The following is an 18,798-nucleotide window of genomic DNA, read 5'->3' as shown; positions in this document are numbered from 1 at the left end:
CAGTGCTTTGCACATAGTAAGCACTTGATAAATTCCATTTTAAAAATGCTCAATAAATACCACTTTAAAAAAAAATTATTGCTATTATTATTATTACTACTATTTAGGTGAGTCCATCCTTCCCCCAACGCCTTGTAGGAGGAGCTGTTCTGCACAACTTCCAGGACAGGCACAGAGATTCTGCGAGAAAGCCAGAGGTAGGCACATTACCAATCCCAATTCCAAGGGGCACTTCCTCATGGCTTCTCTGCAGATATGCCGGACAAAAAGCTTTCTATTGTCTCCCTTATCTGTCTATGATTTCCACTCCTTTCCCAAGTATGAATGGTGTTAAAAAGAAATCAGTCTTCCCACCTTCAAAGCCTTATTAAAAGCACATCTCCTCCAAAGGTCTTCCCCAACTAAGTCCTCATTTCCTTTTCTCCCACCCACTGGCACTTGGATTTGAAGCCCCTATTCACCCCACCCTCAGTCCCATAGCACTTATTTACTTATCCAAAATGTATTTCTATTAATGTCTGTCTCTCCTGCTAGCCTGTAAGCTCTTTGTGGGAGGGGAACGTCTACTAACTCAGTTATCTTGAACTCTCCCAAGTACTTAGGACAGTGTTCTGCACACAGTAAGCACTCAATAAATTTGATTGATTGAGATTATTATTACAATAATAATAATGCTAATCACAGTGGAATGTAATAAATGTTTATTATGTGCATAGTACTGTGCTGAGCTCTGGAGTTGTTTCAATATAAGGCAATCAGACACAATCTCTGTCCTACATGGGGCTCAAAGTCTGAGAGAGGAAGAATTGGCATTTTAACCAATGGAGGCACAGAGAAGCTAAGAGACCTGCCCAAAGTCACACAACAAGTAACAGTATAACTTAGAATATGGGTCCTCTGATTCCCAGATCCATGATTTTTCCACTAGACCACACTAAAGGGAAGCATGAGAAGCAGCATAGATATGGAAAAAACACCAGACAAGGAGTTAGAATACCTGGATTCTAATCCTGACTCAGCCAATTATTTGCTGAGTCACATTGGGTAAATCATTTAATTTCCCTGTGCCTCAATATCCCCATCTGCAAAATTGGGATGGTCTCCCTCCCCCATAGATGCTGAGTCCCATGTGCTAACTGCATCTAACATAGTACTTGGCTCCTAGTAAACAGTTGACAAATGCCACCATTTTTATTAAATTCAGCAAATCCGGAGTTAATCATTCTTAATGCAGATGTTTGTAAGTTTATCCCTGGCTTTGGAGAAGTGCCACTGAAATGTGAGTGCCAGATCTGCCGCAATCAATGACTCCTACAGGCCAGCACGCTTGAGGGTGAGAGGCACAGGGCCCAGGCTATTTTCTGGCTCCATGTTTGTTTGACTGATGTAACCCTGGCTTGGACCATTATTCTCCAAATACCCACTGCAATGATGGTTGGATGAGAGGAGAGCCCTTTGCTGCAGGTTCCCACTTTGTCCTAGTGGGATTCAGTGTCTAAGCAGCTTCCTGTTAGGAGAGAGGGAGGGAAGGAGGAAGGGAGGGAAGGAGCAGTGAGGAAAACCACCAAGGAGAATAGATGAGAATTTCCGGGGGACTCCAGATGGCTTTCAAATCCGTGATCTGTGTTACAATCCTCCTAAATTTGACCATGGTGGGCAAGGGGAGTGGGAGACCAGGAATTAACAGGGTATATCTGGAGGGGTGCCTCCATGAACTCTTTGTAGTGGGTTGGAACTCGGTCACACTGGTGTGGTGAGTCACTTTTACCCAGAGGCAGGGACACCAACTCTGTCCTTCCCTGTGTGATGCTGAGTGACCGATTGGATGTCCTTGCTGGACAAGAGGAGGGATCTCCTCTACATGTCCAAGACTGAACTACATGTCCAAGACTGAACTCCTTGTCTTCCCTCCCAAACCCTGCCCTCTCCCTGACTTTCCCATCTCTGTTGACGGCACTACCATCCTTCCCGTCTCACAAGCCCGCAACCTTGGTGTCATCCTCGACTGCACTCTCTCGTTCACCGTTCACATCCAAGCCGTCACCAAAACCTGCCAGTCTCAGCTCCGCAACATTGCCAAGATCCGCCCTTTCCTCTCCATCCACACTGCTACCCTTCTCGTTCAAGCTCTCATCCTATCCCGTCTGGACTACTGCATCAGCCTTCTCTCTGATCTCCCATCCTCGTGTCTCTCCCCACTTCAATCCATACTTCATGCTGCTGCCCGGATTGTCTTTGTCCAGAAATGCTCTGGGCATGTTACTCTCCTCCTCAAAAATCTCCAGTGGCTACTAATCAATCTGCGCATCAGGCAGAAACTCCTCACCCTGGGCTTCAAGGCTCTCCATCACCTCGCCCCCTCCTACCTCACCTCCCTTCTCTCCTTCTACAGCCCACCCTGCACCCTCCGCTCCTCTGCCACTAATCTCCTCACCATACTTCCTTCTCACCTGTCCCGCCATCGACCCCCGGCCCACGTCATCCCCTGGGCCTGGAATGCCCTCCCTCTGCCCATCTGCCAAGCTAGCTCTCTTCCTCCTTTCAAGGGCCTACTGAGAGCTCACCTCCTCCAGGAGGCCTTCCCAGACTGATCCCCTTCCTTCCTCTCCCCCTCGTCCCCCTCTCCATCCCCCCATCTTACCTCCTTCCATTCCCCACTGCACCTGTATATATGTATATATGTTTGTACATATTTGTTACTCTATTTATTTATTCATTTTACTTGTACATATCTATTCTATTTATTTTATTTTGTTAGTATGTTTGGTTTTGTTCTCTGTCTCCCCCTTTTAGACTGTGAGCCCACTGTTGGGTAGGGACTGTCTCTATATGTTGCCAACTTGTACTTCCCAAGCACTTAGTACAATGCTCTGCACACCGTAAGCGCTCAATAAATACGATTGATGATGATGATGATGATCTCCCAGCCAGAGGACTAGAAGGTAGCTCGCTTTGGAAGGGTACCCCTGAAGGAGACTAACAGCATCTCCTCCTCCAGCTCCCCAACTGTTAGAAGTTGGGGACTGGGCTGGCCAACGTACTTGCTGCTTAGTAGTCTAGGATTAGCTTTGCCTGCTAAATTTAGTGTAAGTATAGTCCTTCTGACTGGAAAGCATTTATGGGCAGGAGCTAAGTGCTGTGCTACATGTGAGTAATGTAGAAGTGCATTCTTCTCAAAAGGGAAGTTCAGTTATTTTTTTGTTTTGTAATCTCAATAAACCCGCTGCTGCTATCCATATCCCTTGAGTTTGTGAGTCCATTTTCAACTTTCCAATCCATGAACTCATGAGTTGCCCTGTCACTTGTTCCACCTAGTGACACTCATCTTCCTATCCTTCTTTTCCTCCTCCTTATCCTCCTTCTCCTCTTTGTGCTCCTCCTCTTCTTCCCCCACTTTGTTCTCTTCCTCCTTCTCCTCTTCCCTTAATTCTTCCTTCTTCTCCTACTCCACCTCCTCTTGCTCCACCTTCTACTCATCCACAGTCTTGACCAAGCATTTGCTGGCTTCTGAGGTCTGGGTCCTCGGTGAATATAGAAGAAGTATAAAATCCCTACTCTCGAGGAATTTACAGTCTGTCAATGGGGAAGACACAAGACATCCAATATGTTTAAAATAATAATAATAATGGTATTAGTTAAGCACTTACTATGTGCCAGGCACTGTTCTATGCACTGGGATAGACCCAAAATAATCAGGTTGGACACAGGCCCTGTCCCACATGGAGCTCAACAGTTTAATCCCATTTTACAGTTAAGGAAATTGAGGCACAGGGAAGTGAAATGACTTACCCAAGGTCAAACTGCAGATCCAGGTCCCTCTGGCTTCTAGGCCCATGCTCTAGCCACTAGGCCACAGTGCTTCTCATAGAAACATATATACCTGAAACGTATTTATAGAAACATATTCATAGACACATTAGAGAAGCAGGATGGTATAGTGGATAGACCACAGGTCCGGGAGTCAGAAGGGTATGGGTTCTAATCCTGGCTCCTCCACGTGTCTGCTGCATGACCTTGAGCAGGTCACTTAACTTTTCTGTGCCTCAGCTACCTCATCTGTAAAATGTGGATTGAGACTGTGAGCCCCAAGGGGGACAAGAACTGTGTCCAACGTAATTTGCTTGTATCCATCCCAGCAGTTAGCACAGTGCCTAGAACATAGTAAGTGCTTAACAAATACCATTATTATTTTTATATTATATTATATTGCTATGTTATGTTATAGTATAATATACCATATCATCTTATATTATATTATGATTCTTGAACAAAGAGGGTTGAGGGAATAGCATACCTAGTAAAGCAGGAGATTAATCAGGGAAGGCTTTCTGGAGGAGGGGACATTTATAAGGACTTTATAAAGGAGCAAAGGATCTTAAGCACACGATAATGAATTAATGAGGATACAGAGTTCTAGGCAGGGGAAAAAGAGTGTAATGAGGTAGAGACAGGAGAGTTCATTCATTCATTCATTCATTCATTCATTTCCATTTATTGAGTGCTTACTGTGTGCAGAGCACTGTACTAAGCGCTTGAGAAGTACAAATCGACAACATATAGAGATGGTCCCTACCCAGTAACGGGCTTACAGTCTAGAAGGGGGAGACACACACAAAAAACCAAGGAGACAGGTATCAATACCAACAGAATAAATAGAATTATGGTTATATATACATCATTAATAAAATTAATAGAGTGATAAATATGTACAAATATACACAAGTGCTGTGGGGAGGGGAAGGGGGAAGGGCAGAGGGAGGTAGGTGGGATGGGGAGGGGAGGAGGCGGAGGAGAGGAAAAATGGGGGGTGCTCAGTCTGGAAAGGTAAAATGGGGATACCTGTTCTCCCTCCTACTTAGACTGTGAGCCCCATGCGGGACAGGTACTGTATCTGACCTAATTAACTTGTACCTACCTCAGTGCTTAGAACAGTTGTTTGATACATAATAAGCTCTTAACTAATACCATAAAAATAAAATATGAGATGGAAGAGCAGGTGAGAAGACAGCATCAGTCAGTATTGAGAAGCAGCATGGCTCAGTGGAACAGAGCAGGCTTGGGAGTAAGAGGTCATGGGTTCTAATCCTGGCTCCACCACATGTCTGCTGTGTGACCTTGGGCAAGTCACTTAACTTCTCTGACCCTCAGTTACCTCATCTGTAAAATGGGGATTAAGACTGTGAGCCCCACGTGGGACAACCTGATCACCTTGTATCCCCCCAGCACATAGAACAGTGCTTCGCACATAGTAAGTGCTTAACAAATACCACTATTATTATTATTATTATTATTATTATTATTATTATCATCATCATCATCATCATCATCATCAAAATTGAGGGAATGGATCCTTACAACCCACAGAGCACTGAACTAAGTCCTGGGGGAATATACAGAAGAAGCAAAAACACAATCCTTGTCCTCAAGGTGCTTACTGTTTAATGGAAGAAGCAGTGAGACATACATTGACTAATTTAAAGTCAGGATAAACCTACATACAAATGATTGTTGAATCCATTTGATCAGATGATCTCCTCAAACAAATAGGCATTAAGTGAGACTGAAGGAACCGTGTCTGGGCCTAGTCGAGCACAGAGAAAGAGCCAGCAAAGGAGGCAGAAAAGAAGCAAGAGAGAGAGGTAAGTTGGTAATTAGGAAATTATGTCAGTAAAGCCCAGGCTGGGGGGAGAGAGAGAGAGAGGGGAGAGAGAGAGAGAGAGGGGAGAGAGAGAGAGAGAGAGAGAGAGAGAGAGAGAGAGAGAGAGAGAGAGAGAGAGAGAGAGAGAGAGAGAGAGAAGACAGCATCAAAAATGACAGAAAGGTCCAAGAGAATCAGGACAGGGAGGAAGGAACTTGAGAGTTTTGAAGACGTGTAATCCCAGAAACACTGCTTTAAATGCCGAGCACTTAATCCCTTCTAGAACTTTTAGCCACTGGCTCACCCAAACTCTGGAAAACTTCCGAGGACCCGAGGGCTGGTGGGAACAAGACTGTGACCTGCCTCTGTGGCTTTGGCTTTCCCACTCTGTGGACAACACCTCACGCCCCGTCTTTCCCACTCTGAGACTGGCACTATGGCATAATACCTGTATATATGTTTGTACATATTTATTACTCTATTTATTTATTTTACTTGTACCTATTTACATATTCTATTTATTTTATTTTGTTAATATGTTTTGTTTTGTTGTCTGTCTCCCCCTTCTAGACTGTGAGCCCGCTGTTGGGTAGAGACCGTCTCTATATGTTGCCAGCTTGTACTTCCCAAGCACTTAGTACAGTGCTCTGCACACAGTAAGTGCTCAATAAATACGATTGAATGATTGAATGGAATAGCCGTACTTCCTGGTGACCTCCAGCCTCCTTTCACCACAGGGACCAAACTCACCCTCCCTTCTTCTTCACTTCTGGGGCTCTTTTTTCTCCAACTCTTGCCAGCAGTGTGTGTGGTCCTCCATTGACCCTCTACATGTTCACAAGGCCACATTGCCCTTGTGAGTGGGAAGGGGAAAGTTAGTCCAATGGGGGCTTTAATGGAGGCTGTAGGGGAGGTGGAGAAAGGGAAGTGCACAGCCAAAGGGAGGTTTTAAAATAACCCCATGGATCAGTTATCCTGTTCTTCTGCTGTGTGTGCCCATGTGTACTCAGGGACGTGAGGAGGTTTTGGTTCTCCTGCCAACTGCTTCCACCAGGTATCAGGGAGCCAAAGTATCTTGCTGTTCTGCAGGCTGGCTCTCTTCTAAATGGTAGCGCAAGGCAGAACCCCAGCCCACCTACATCCAGTGCTTAGAACAGTGCCCAGTGCTTAGAACAGTGCTTTGCACCTAGCAAGCGCTTAATAAATGCCATCGTTATTATTATTATTACAACCGGGCCAGTCAGTACAGCACCACAGGGGACCTAGGGTGGAAACTCAAAAACAAGATTTCCAGACAGAGCTTTTACTGTACCTGGGGCTCATACAATCAGATGCCTTGTTTGAGAGTGGGGGCACGGGCGCTTGGGGGGGGCCAGAGAAGACTCCCCAGCTATGAGGTTCCAGGAAACGTGACGGGGGAATCTCCTGAGCCAGACACCAGCCCTTGGGTGAGACCCAGCTAAACAATTTGAAAAAGGTAATTTTTATCTTAAAATCACCAGGTATGCACGTTCACAAGTCATTAGATCAATGCAACATGATATACATTGCTGATTATTCCGCAGTGCAGGGCTCAGCCTACAAAGACTGGGGGAGGAGCAATTAGCACAAAAAAGAAGCAAGCTGATTTCAGTCCAGGGTGTGCTGTAGTGAGATCTAGGGGACATGCCAGCTACCTGCATTGCTCTACACTTAGACCCCTGTCTACGTTATTCACTGGGAAAGACCATTCATTCATTCATTTAATCATTCAATCATATTTAGCATTTACTGTGTGCAGAGCACTGTACTAAGCACTTGAAAGACCAGGAGATTGGCTCATACACATGGGTGAGGGTGAGTGAGTGGGGAGGAGAGAGAAGGAGATGCAGAGCACAGCACACTAGGGGAGTCTTTTGATGCAGCTCTGCATCCCTTTCCCTTCTCCATCTATATCCACTCCCTTGGACAACTCACTGACTCCCACAGTTTCAACTACAACCTCTATGTAGATGATTCTCAAACCTACCTCTCCAACCCTGACCTCTCTCTCCTTCACTGCATCTCAAATTTCCTCCTGACTTCAAGACCCCTCTACTTGGATGTCCCACCACCACTTCAAATTTAATATGTCCAAAACAGAACTCCTCATCTTCTCATCTAAACCCTGTCCTCCCCAAGAATTCCCCATTACTGTAAACAACTCTATTCTCTCTGCCTCACAAGCCCATGATTTTTGCATTATCTTCACCTCATCTCTCTCAGTGAACCTGCATATTCAGTCTGTCATAAATTCCTGTCAGTTCCACCTTCACAATATCTCTAGAATCTGCCTTTTCTTCTCCATCCAAACCACTATCGTGCTGATTCAAGCACTTACTATATTCTGCCTTGACTAATGCAACAGCATTCTCACTGACTTCTTTGCCTTCTTTATCTCCCCTCTCCAGTCCATGCTTCAGATCCTTTTTCTAAAAAATCACTTAGCCCTCTTTTCTCCTTTCTTCAAAAATCTCCAATGGTTGCCCATCCATCTCCGTAACAATCCCCATAGCAAACAAAAACTACCTGTGGGTTTAATCAGCTCTCACCCACCTATTTTACCTTGCTGATCTCATACTGCAACCCAATCCACATACACAATGCCAATCTACTCAGAGTACCTCGATCTTGTCTTTCTTGCCACCACTCACCACTGAGCCCTTGCCCACATCCCCCCTTTGGCCTGAACTCCCTTCCTATTCATATCCAAAAGACCATCCCTCTTCCCACCTTCAGCAGGGCAAGGTGCTTTTGGAATATCGTGGAAGCAGCAGAAACCGCACCCCGGGGAAATAACTGGAGTGACTGGTAAAGCAGGGCAATACCAAAAATGGGATCCAGAAGGGCTGGGATTCAAACGTACCCATTTTGAAAGCACAGAGCTACTGGGGGCACCAGAGTAGAAAGCACTGTAGTTAATAATAATAATAATAATAATAATATTAGTGGTGTTTGTTATGTGCATACTAGAATAATAACAATAGTGATGGTACTTGTTAAGCGCTTACTATGGGCCAAGCACTGTTCTAAGTGCTGGGGTAGATACAAGGTCATCAGGTTGTTCCATGTGGGGCACACAGTCTTCATCCCCATTTTACAGAGGAGGTAATTGAGGCACAGGGAATTTAAGCAACTTGCCCAAAGCTGACGTGATGGAGCAGGGATTAGAACCCATGACCTCTGACTCACAAGCCCGTGCTCTTTCCACTAAGCCATGTTGCTTCTCAGTACAGTGTGCCAGGCAGCAGCGTGGCTCAATGGAAAGAGCCCGGGCTTTGGAGTCAGAGGTCATGTGTTCGAATCCCGGATCCTCCACCTGTCTGCTGTGTGACCTTGGGCAAGTCACTTAACTTCTCTGAGCCTCAGTTACCTCATCTGTAAAATGGGGATTAAGACTGTGAGCCCCACGTGGGACATCCTGATCACCTTGTATCCCCCCAGCGCTTAGAACAGTGCTTTGCATATAGTAAGTGCTTAACAAATGCCATTATTATTATTATTATTATTATTATTACTAAGCACCAGGATTTATTTATTTATTTATTTCGAGGGACCATCTATATATGTTGCCAACTTGTATTTCCCAAGCGCTTAGTACAGTGCTCTGCACACAGTTAGCGCTCAATAAATACGATTGAATGAATGAATGAATGAATGACAGATACAAGTAAATTGGGATGGACATGAGGCTCACAGTCTTAATACCCATTTTACATGAGGTAACTGTGGCACGGAGAAGCTAAGTGACTTAACCAAAGTCACACAGCAGACAAGTATTGGAGTTGGGATTACAACCCAGGACCTGCTGTTTCTCAGGCCCATGCTCTATCTAATAATAATAATTGTAGTATTTGTTAAGCGCTTACTTTATACTACTATACTAAGCACTGAGGTAGATACAAGATAATAATTATAATAATAATGATGATGGTATTTGTCAAGCCCTTACTATGTGCCAAGCACTTTGGGTTGGACATAGTCCCTGTCCCAGATGGGGCAAACAGCCTTAATTCCCATTTTATAGATGAGGTAACTCAGGCCCAGAGAAGTGAAGTGACTTGCCCAGGATCACACAGCAGGCAAGCCAATTAACTTCTCTGTGCCTCAGTTACCTTATCTGTAAAATGGGGATTAAGACTGTGAGCCCCACGTGGGACAAACTGATTATGTTTTATCTACCCCAGTGCTTGGAACAGTGCTTGGCACATAGTAAGTGCTTAGCAAATACCATCATCATCAATTGCTGGGGTCGATACAAGATTAGCAGGTTGGATGCAGGCCCTGTCCCCCCGTCACATATGAAGGAAGGGGGTGTTCCAGGCATGGATGAGGGGCTTGAGCAAGAGGTCACCAGTGGGAGATGAGAATGAGGCACAATGAATAAGTTAGCTTGAGAGGAATAAAGAGTACAAGCTGGACTTAAGTAGGTAAAATAGAGTGGCTAAACTGAGATCTGATAGGGAGAGGGCTGAGATCTGATGCCTCTGTCCGGATCCAGCCCAGCTGCTTTCATGAGAAACAGAGTGTTCTGTAATCAGGAGAAACCCCTCTCCTTCGAGGTGGCATCTGGCTCTAACCTCCATTAACCGAGGTACAACATTATTGAAAAGAAACAGTTTCTGCTCTCCCTCTCCTCTCCCAACACCAGGACCCAACAAGGCCAACCGAGCGGCCGGAGTGGCTTGGGTACCGGTGTTTTACCCTTCCATGGATAAAATGAGTTACCACATGGGTTGGTCAGAGATCTCCCCAGCCACAGGGGTCTCGATGCCAGGGAGCGGTCTGTTTTTAACCCACAAAAAGAAGACACTGGCTGTCCTTTGGGCTTGGAGTGGGATGTGGGGTTTTGGCGAGATGCAGAGCTGCTTACATTTTCCTGCTATTTCTTCCACTGAGGCACCATCTTTCATCTTGCCTCACCACCCTGCAGCTGAGCAGCGGAGAGCGAGAGTTCCCTTCCAGCCACACGTGCTATGGAGCTCTGCCACCTACCCCAGGGCCTGAGGACTGCTGTGTAGCCTTTCTATTTGGGGTAAAGGCCTCAATATCTGGGCTCTGGCTCTGGGCAGGGTTCCCCTTCTGCAGGGCCCTAACTTTGCAGGAATTAGTCCCTACAGCCCAGGCTACCCACGTGATGGCCCCCATGGGTATTCTGGACCAAAGCTGAGGCCTCAAGCCTGCATTATCTAGTGATTAGGGACTTCACTGGATGAGTAGCTGAAGGACTGATGAGTCTTTAATCACTGCCTCATTGCCCTTGAAGACTCAACAAATGGCTAACCTTGGCTCTTAGTTCATAGGTCTCTTGTCCCCTTTCCCTCCCCAGCAGTAACCAGCCCCTTATCATGGGGAATAAATACCAGTTCTCCCTCCTATTTAGACTAGGAGCACTGTGTGGGTTGGGGATGGTACCCAACCTGATTATCTTGTATCTGCCCCAGCACTTAGTCGAGGACTTGTCACATAGTAATCAATCAGTCAATCTGCAATATTTATTTAGTGCCTATTGTGTGCAGAGCAGATGCTTAGCAAATTCCACAGTTATTTATATTACCTGGACCCTAAGGCCTCTGTGTTATGTAGGTTCTCAGAAATCTCCTTTTCTCCACAGCCACCCAGTTTCTGCCTCTCCAGAAGCTGAGGGCCCACCTTGACCTCACCATAGCCCATTCCCCCAGTGCCTGAGGGCCTGCCCTGACCTCATCACGGACCATTTCTACCAGGGTGGGGAGGTTCAGCTCAACATTTTCCATTCAATATGCCACGTTGCTGGAGTCTACTTTCATTAATTTATTCAATTGTATGTTTTGAGTACTTACTATGTGCAGAGCACTGTACTAAGCAGTTGGGAAGTACAGGATGGCAACATATAGAGACAATCCCTACCCAACAACAAGCTCACAGTCTAGAAGTGGGGGACAGACAACAAAACAAAACATGTAGACAGGTGTCAAAATCGTCCGAATAAATAGAATTACAGCTATATGCACATCATTAACAAAATAAATAGAATAGTAAATAGGTACAAGTAAAATAAATAGAATAATAAATCTGTACAAATATATACAAGTGCTGTGGGGAGGAGAAGGAGGTAGGGCAGGGGGATGGGGAGGAGGAGAGGAAAAAGGAGGCTCAGTCTGGGAAGGCCTCCTGGAGGAGGTGAGCTCAGTAGGACTTTGAAGGGAGGAAGAGAGCAAGCTTGGCGGATGTGTGGAGAGAGGACATTCCAGGCCAGGGGAAGGACGTGGGCCGGGGGTAGACGGCGGGACAGGCGAGAACGAGGCACAGTGAGGAGGTTAGTGGCAGAGGAGCGGAGGGTGGGGGCTGGGCTGTAGAAGGAGAGAAGAGAGATGAGATAGGAGGGGGTGAAGTGATGGAGAGCCTTGAAGCTGGGAGTGAGGAGTTTTTGCTTGATTCCCAGGTTGACAGGCAACCACTGGAGATTTTTGAGGAGGAGAGTGACATGCGCATAGTGTTTCTGTACAAAGATAATCTGGACAGCAGAGTGAAGTATAGACTGAAGAGGGGAGAGACAGGAGGATGGGAGATCAGAGAGGAGGGTGATGCAGTAATCCAGTTGGGATAGGATGAGAGATTGAACCAGCATGGTAGTGGTTTGGATTGAGAGGAAAGGGCAGATCTTGGCAATGTTGTGGAGGTGAGACTGGCAGGTTTTGGTGATGGATTGGATGTGTGGGGTGAATGAGAGAGTGGAGTCGAGGATGACACTAAAGTTGCGGGCTTGTGAGACGGGAAGGATGGTAGTGCCGTCAACAGTGACAGGAAAGTCAGGGCCTCAGAGGGCAGGGTTTGGGAAGGAAGATAAGGAGTTCAGTCTTGGACATATTGAGTTTTAGATGGTGGACAGACATCCAAATAGAGATGTCCTGAAGGCAGGAGGAAATACGAGCCTGGAGGGAAGGAGAGAGAGCAGGGCAGAGATGTAGATTTGGGTGTCATCAGCATAGAGATGGTAGTTGAAGCCATGGGAGTGAATGAATTCACCAAGGGAGTGAGTGTAGATAGAGAACAGAAGGGGACCAAGAACTGACCCTTGAGGAACCCCTATGGTAAGGGGATGGGAGGGGGAGGAGGAGCCCGCAAAGGAGACTGAGAATGAACAGCTGGAGAGATAAGAGGAGAACCAGGAGAGGACAGAGTGTGTGAAGCCAAGAGTGGATAGCATGTTGAGGAGAAGAGGGTGATCCACAGTGTCGAAGGCAGCTGAGAAGTAGAGGAGGATTAGGATAGAGTAGGAGCCGTTGGATTTGGCAAGAAGGTCACTGGTAACCTTTGAGAGGGCAGTTTCGGTGGAGTGTAGGGGACAGAAGCCAGATTGGAGGGGGTCGAGAAGAGAGTTGGCGTTGAGGAATTCAAGGCAGCGAGTATAGACGACTCGTTCTAGGAGTTTGGAAAGGATGGGTAGGAGGGAGATAGGGCGATAGCTAGAAAGGGAGGTGGGGTCAAGAGAGGGGGTTTTTTAGGATGGGGGAGACGTGGGCATGTTTGAAGGCAGAGGGGAAGGAACCAGTGGAGAATGAGCAGTTGAAGATGGAAATTAAGGAGGTGTGGTGGGAAGGGGCGAGAGTTTTCATAAGATGAGAGGGAATGGGGTCCAAAATACAGGTGGATGGAGTAGCACTTGAGAGGAGGGAGGAGATCTCATCTGAAGATACTGCTCGGAAGGATGGGAGAGTAGCGGAGAGGGTTGAGAGCTGGGCGGGGGGGGGGGGGGGTCGAGAATGGGGAGAGGATGGAGAAGGGGGAGGGGTGACTTTGGGGATCTCATACCTCATGGAATTAATTTTACTAATGAAGGAGGAGGCCAGATCGTTGTGGGTGAGGGATGGAGGAGGGGGGAGGAACAGGGGGCCTGAGAAGGGAGTTAAATGTATGGAACAGCAGATGAGGATGATGGGCAGATGATGGGCATGGGTGTCAATAAGGGAGAAAAAATAGTTTTGCCTGTCAGAGGATGGAGTGAATACTTTTAAGTCAGAGATTACCATGCAGCTCTGATGGTCTATAAAGCCTCTGAAAAATTGATATGAGAAGCTTTTGCATGTTTCAGAAGTCATAACCAGGAGCCTATTAGGAGCCAGTGATGTTCTTATTAATACACTGAACTGGTCAGAGTATTGTTGCAAATTAATTAATTGAGTTCCCTGTAAGGTCCCTGAACCATTCTGCTGGTAATGAATTTCTCTGCCATATGATTTATGTATCCTTTTCTTCACCAGAAACAAAAGGAGGAACTGTCTACTTTCCCAATCTCTTCTGTGAATTGTCTTTGTTGCAGCTACTGAGAAGTCCAATCAATTAATCAAGAGCATTGAACTAAGCTCTTGGGAGAGTACAATAGAGTGGAATTGGTAGGCATGATTCCCACCCTTAAGGAACTTAGAGTCTAAGTTCTGGAATGTAGTCAGTCTTCTAGGATAGAAACTTTGATCTTCTTAACTAATGTAAGTAGAACAATTGAAGATTATTAGCAGCAGCAGGCTACTCAACTCCTGTGTGGAGAGCTGAAATTAGGAAACTACAAGCCAAGAGTACAGAGGAAACATTTTAAAGGCAAAGCTAAGCAAGCCTCAGACAATAAAAGTTGGCAATCAATTGCTGAGGGGTAGATTAGGATGACGCACTGCCAAACATAAACATCTATCAGTGGTATTCATTGAGCACTTACTGTGTGCAGAGTATTGTACAATGCACTTGGGAAAGTACAAGAGTCAGTAGATGCATTCCTTGCCCACAAGGAGATAACAATCTACACAAACACTGAAATAAATTATAGTTATGTACATAAGTGTTGTGGGGCTGAGGATTGAGTGAATAGTAAGTGGTTAAGGTAAAGATCCAAGTGCATAGACAACACAGAAGGGAGAGGGAGTAGGGGAAATGAGAGTTTAGTCACAGAAGGCCTCTTGGAGGAGATGTGATTTTAATTAGGTTTTGAAGGTGGGGAGAGTGGTGGTCTGTTGGATGTGGAGGGGGAGGGAGTTCAGAGCTCAGCAGGAGGACAGACAAGACTGAGAAACAGTGAGTTGGTTGGTGTTAGGAGAACCGAGTATATGGGCTGTGGGAAATCAATGTGGTAAAGTAGGACTCCTGTCAAGTAAAATCTCCATAAGGTGTGAGATAAAAGGAGACGAAGATAAAACTTTGCCAGGTACAGCAAACCTTAAGATTGACAATCAACCAATCAATCAATCAATCATATTTATTGAGTGCTTACTGTGTGCAGAGCACTGTACTAAGCGCTTGGGAAGTACAAGTTGGCAACATATAGAGACAGCCCCTACCAACAGTGGGCTCACAGTCTAAACACAACACAACAAGTAGTAGTTTTTCTGTGTACACAGTTTGACTAGGACTTTGGGTGTAAGACCACTGGCCCTTTCAATTACATATGTACTCATAGGTGACCTTCATTATCATTGGTGTCTTGAATATGAAGGATATCTGTATGTATTAGAAACTGTTTCAGTATATCTTTAGTCAGTTGATTAATCAATCCATCAATGGTATTTACTGTTTATCATGTACAGAGACTTTCATGATAATAATGATGATAAAATAATGGAATTTGTTAAGCACTTACTATGTGTCTAGCACTATATTAAGCTTTGGGGTAAATACAATAATAATAATAATGGCATTTATTAAGCACTTACTATGTGCAAAGCATTGTTCTAAGCGCTGGGGAGATTATAAGGTGATCAGGTTGTCCCAGGTGGGGCTCACAGTCTTAATCCCCATTTTACAGATGAGGTAACTGGGGCATAGAGAAGTTAAGTGACTTGCCCAAAGTCACACAGCTGACAATTGGCAGAGGTGGGACTTGAACCCATGACCTCTGACTCCAAAGCCCAGGCTCTTTCCTATTGAGCCACACTGCTTCTCTTAGCAGGCCCCACAAGGAGCTCACAGTCTAAATAGGAGGGATAACAGGCACTGAAACTCCATTTTGCAGATGAAAGAACTGAGGCCCAGAGAAGTGAAGTGACTCACTCAAGGTCACACAGGAAGCAAGTGGCAAAGCTGGGATTAGAACCCAGGTTCTTTGACTCCCAGGCCACTCCAAACCCTCCCAAAACAATAAACAACCAACTTTCTAGTTTCCAACAACCACAAAGAAGGGGTTGCTTTCAACAGGATAAAAGAAATACTTTAAAAAAAAAAACCCTGAAAACCTTTTCCTTGCCAATGGGGCCAATCTAAAAACTGACATTCGATTTTCTGCTGCCTTATGCAATGCAGACATTGCAGAGAATGCAGAGAAATACATGTGGCACTATAAAGTCTGAGAATGAGGCAAATAGGAATCCAGAAGTTATCAAACTTGGGCTGTGTCTCTTGTAGAAAGGCTACCAATCAACCTATGCATCAGGCAGAAACTCCTCACCCTCGGCTTCAAGGCTCCCCATCACCTCGCCCCCTCCTACTTCACCTCCCTTCTCTCCTTCTACAGCCCAGCCCGCACCCTCTGCTCCTCTGCCACTAATCTGAAAATTGGCAGAACCAGGGATCTTCTATTCTCCTGCAGGCACCTGTTGAAACCCTGGGACTTCAGATAATAATGATGGAATTTATTAAATGCTTACTTTGTGCAAAGCACTGTTCTAAGTGCTGGGGAAGTTACAAGGTGAGCAGGTTATCCCATGGGGGGCTCACAGACTTAATCCCTATTTTACAGATGAGGTAACTGAGGCACAGAGAAGTTAAGTGACTTGCCCAAAGTCACATAGCTGACAATTGGTGGAGCTGGGATTTGAACCCATGACCTCTGACTCAAAAGCCCATTATCTTTCCACTGAACTATGTGAGTGTGATTTCCCCTTCCCCTAAAGGAAGGGGGAGTGAGGTTGTACAGAGAGAGCTCGGGATTGGGTCAGTGAGGAATTTTAGAGAACACCCCTGACCCTTCATGCCATTTTTCACCACCATGACCCACCAAGCTGTCTTCCACTTGGTTAGGATTCCTCCTCCACCTCTCTCCCCCGAGTCTGCTCTTGGGGAGGCCCTCTGGAGAATAATAATAACAATAATAATAATAATAATAATGGCATTTATTAAGTGCTTACTATGTGCAAAGCACTGTTCTAGGTGCTGGGGAGGTTACAAGGCAATTAGGTTGTCCCACAGGGGGCTCACAGTCTTCATCCCCATTTTACAGATGAGGTAACTGAGGCCCAGAGAAGTTAAGTGACTTGCCCAAAGTCACACAGCTGACAATTAGCAGAGCCGGGATTTGAACCCATGACCTCTGACTCCAAAGCCCGCGCTCTTTCCACTGAGCCATGCGGCTTGGAGAAAAGTCCCAATCCAGAAGCCTGAGGATTGGGATGCGTTGTGTGTGGGGGTGAATGTGAGTGTGTGTGTGAATGTGTGAATGTTGGAGGGGGAGGGTCAGGAGGGATTGGGAGTCAGGGGAAGCAGTTCCTGGCTGAGTGAGACCACCTGCTGGGAGAAGACTTGGTTCATCCTTGCTCAAGTAATGAGGAGGTGACATGGAAGAGAAAGGTCCCCCAAAAAAACAAAAACACACAACTGTCTGTGAAATATTCCACCATCCACAAGTCATCGTCAAGGGGCCCCTTAGTTCCAAAGAAGTTTGAGTAAAAAATAAGAAAAGGAAAGGAAAAAAGTGGGGGAGAAAGAAAAATGTCAGCCTAGAATAAATTATTTTTCATAATGACTGTACTACTATAAATCTACAAGTAACTGCAAGGCCCCGGCAGACAGGCAGATCCCCTCCACCCTACCTGCCCTGGGCTGACATAACTGCGGGGTACCCATGGTGGGGCATATCAGGAGCCCCAGGGGTCGGTAGAGGTGGTGCCTTTGGCCAAGGTGATGATGGGGAAGCTGGTGAGGAGGAGCAAGGGAAGGCAGTTGGCACTAAGGAGATCCTTGCCATCATGGTGCTGATGCTGATGGAGGTGCTGCCCCCGGGCAGGTTGGACAAGACCGTCTGCACCTACCTTCACAATGGGGTAGAAGTAGGGGTGTTCCATGGCAGTGAGCCAGGGCTGGCGATCGGATCACAGCAGCTTGTCCAGGAAGTCCAGAGCCTTGGGGATGACTAGGTGCTGGTTTTCACCATGCACAAAAGGCTCCCGTTGGCTGTATGAATGCCTGACCAGGTTGTCATTGAAGTGCACGTCCAGCTCAGTGTTGTACTTGTCAATGTAGTTGTACCGGTCTTTGATCCCCAGGACCTTGGCTATTCTCGCCACCTGGTCATCGTTGTCCTGCCCATGGAAGAAGGGCTCCATCTGGAAGATTATGCTGAAAAGCATACAGCCCAGGCTGCATATGTCCAAGCTGTAATCATACATCTAGTAATCTATGAGACGCTCAGGTCCCTTGAAGTAGCATGAGGTCACTCACATGTTGTACTCCTGCCCCTAGTAGTAGAACTGGGCCAGGCCCCAGTCTGTGAGCTGCAACTTTCTGTGCTCATGGTCGATCACAGTGCTGTGGGGCTTGACGTTTCTGTGCATGATCCCCATGCTGCGGCAATAGTCCTTGGCATGCTTGTTGAACCAGATATCATAGTTCGTGAATGTGTGTTACTGTTGCTTAAAATCTGTGTTATTTGCATGTTCAAAAAACAGGGTCAAGATCCAGAACACAGGGTCTTTGACGGTGTCAGCCAGGAGAATGATGTTGGGTGCCCCTTGCAGGTTTTCGAAGATTTTTATTTCTCACTTGATTTTCTTATTTTTCACTGGCTTGAGAATTTTGATGATGACTTTTTCATTTCTGTGATGTTGATGGCTTCAAACACCTTGCTCTTCTAACCACAGATCAATTTCCAGACTAGTTGACAGTCATCTTGGTTTCCCCACTCAACCCACATGCTACTTGTAGTCCCAATAATCACAGGGTCCATGTGTGTTCACATCTGTGTAAACTCTGGCAGTGCTCATTGCTACTGGGTATAGAGCTATAATTCTATTTATTCTGATGGTATTGACACCTGTCTATTTGTTTTGTTTTGTTGTCTGTCTCCCCCTTCTAGACTGTGAGCCTGTTGTTGGGTAGAGACCATCTCTATATGTTGCCGATTTGTACTTCCCAAGCACTTAGTACAGTACTCTGCACACAGTAAATGCTCACTAAATACAATT

At 45.9% G+C, this 18,798-nt stretch overlaps 1 pseudogene; it reads right to left on the bottom strand.

Annotated features, from left to right (window-relative positions):
* Positions 1-15,776: 15,776 nt before the first annotated feature.
* LOC119945387 lies at positions 15,777-18,597 on the bottom strand (annotated as a pseudogene).
* Positions 18,598-18,798: the final 201 nt, after the last annotated feature.

The sequence above is a fragment of the Tachyglossus aculeatus genome, chromosome 25 (genome assembly GCF_015852505.1).
Source record: "Tachyglossus aculeatus isolate mTacAcu1 chromosome 25, mTacAcu1.pri, whole genome shotgun sequence".
Taxonomy (NCBI): domain Eukaryota; kingdom Metazoa; phylum Chordata; class Mammalia; order Monotremata; family Tachyglossidae; genus Tachyglossus; species Tachyglossus aculeatus.
This window is presented reverse-complemented; position numbering and strand designations above follow the sequence as displayed.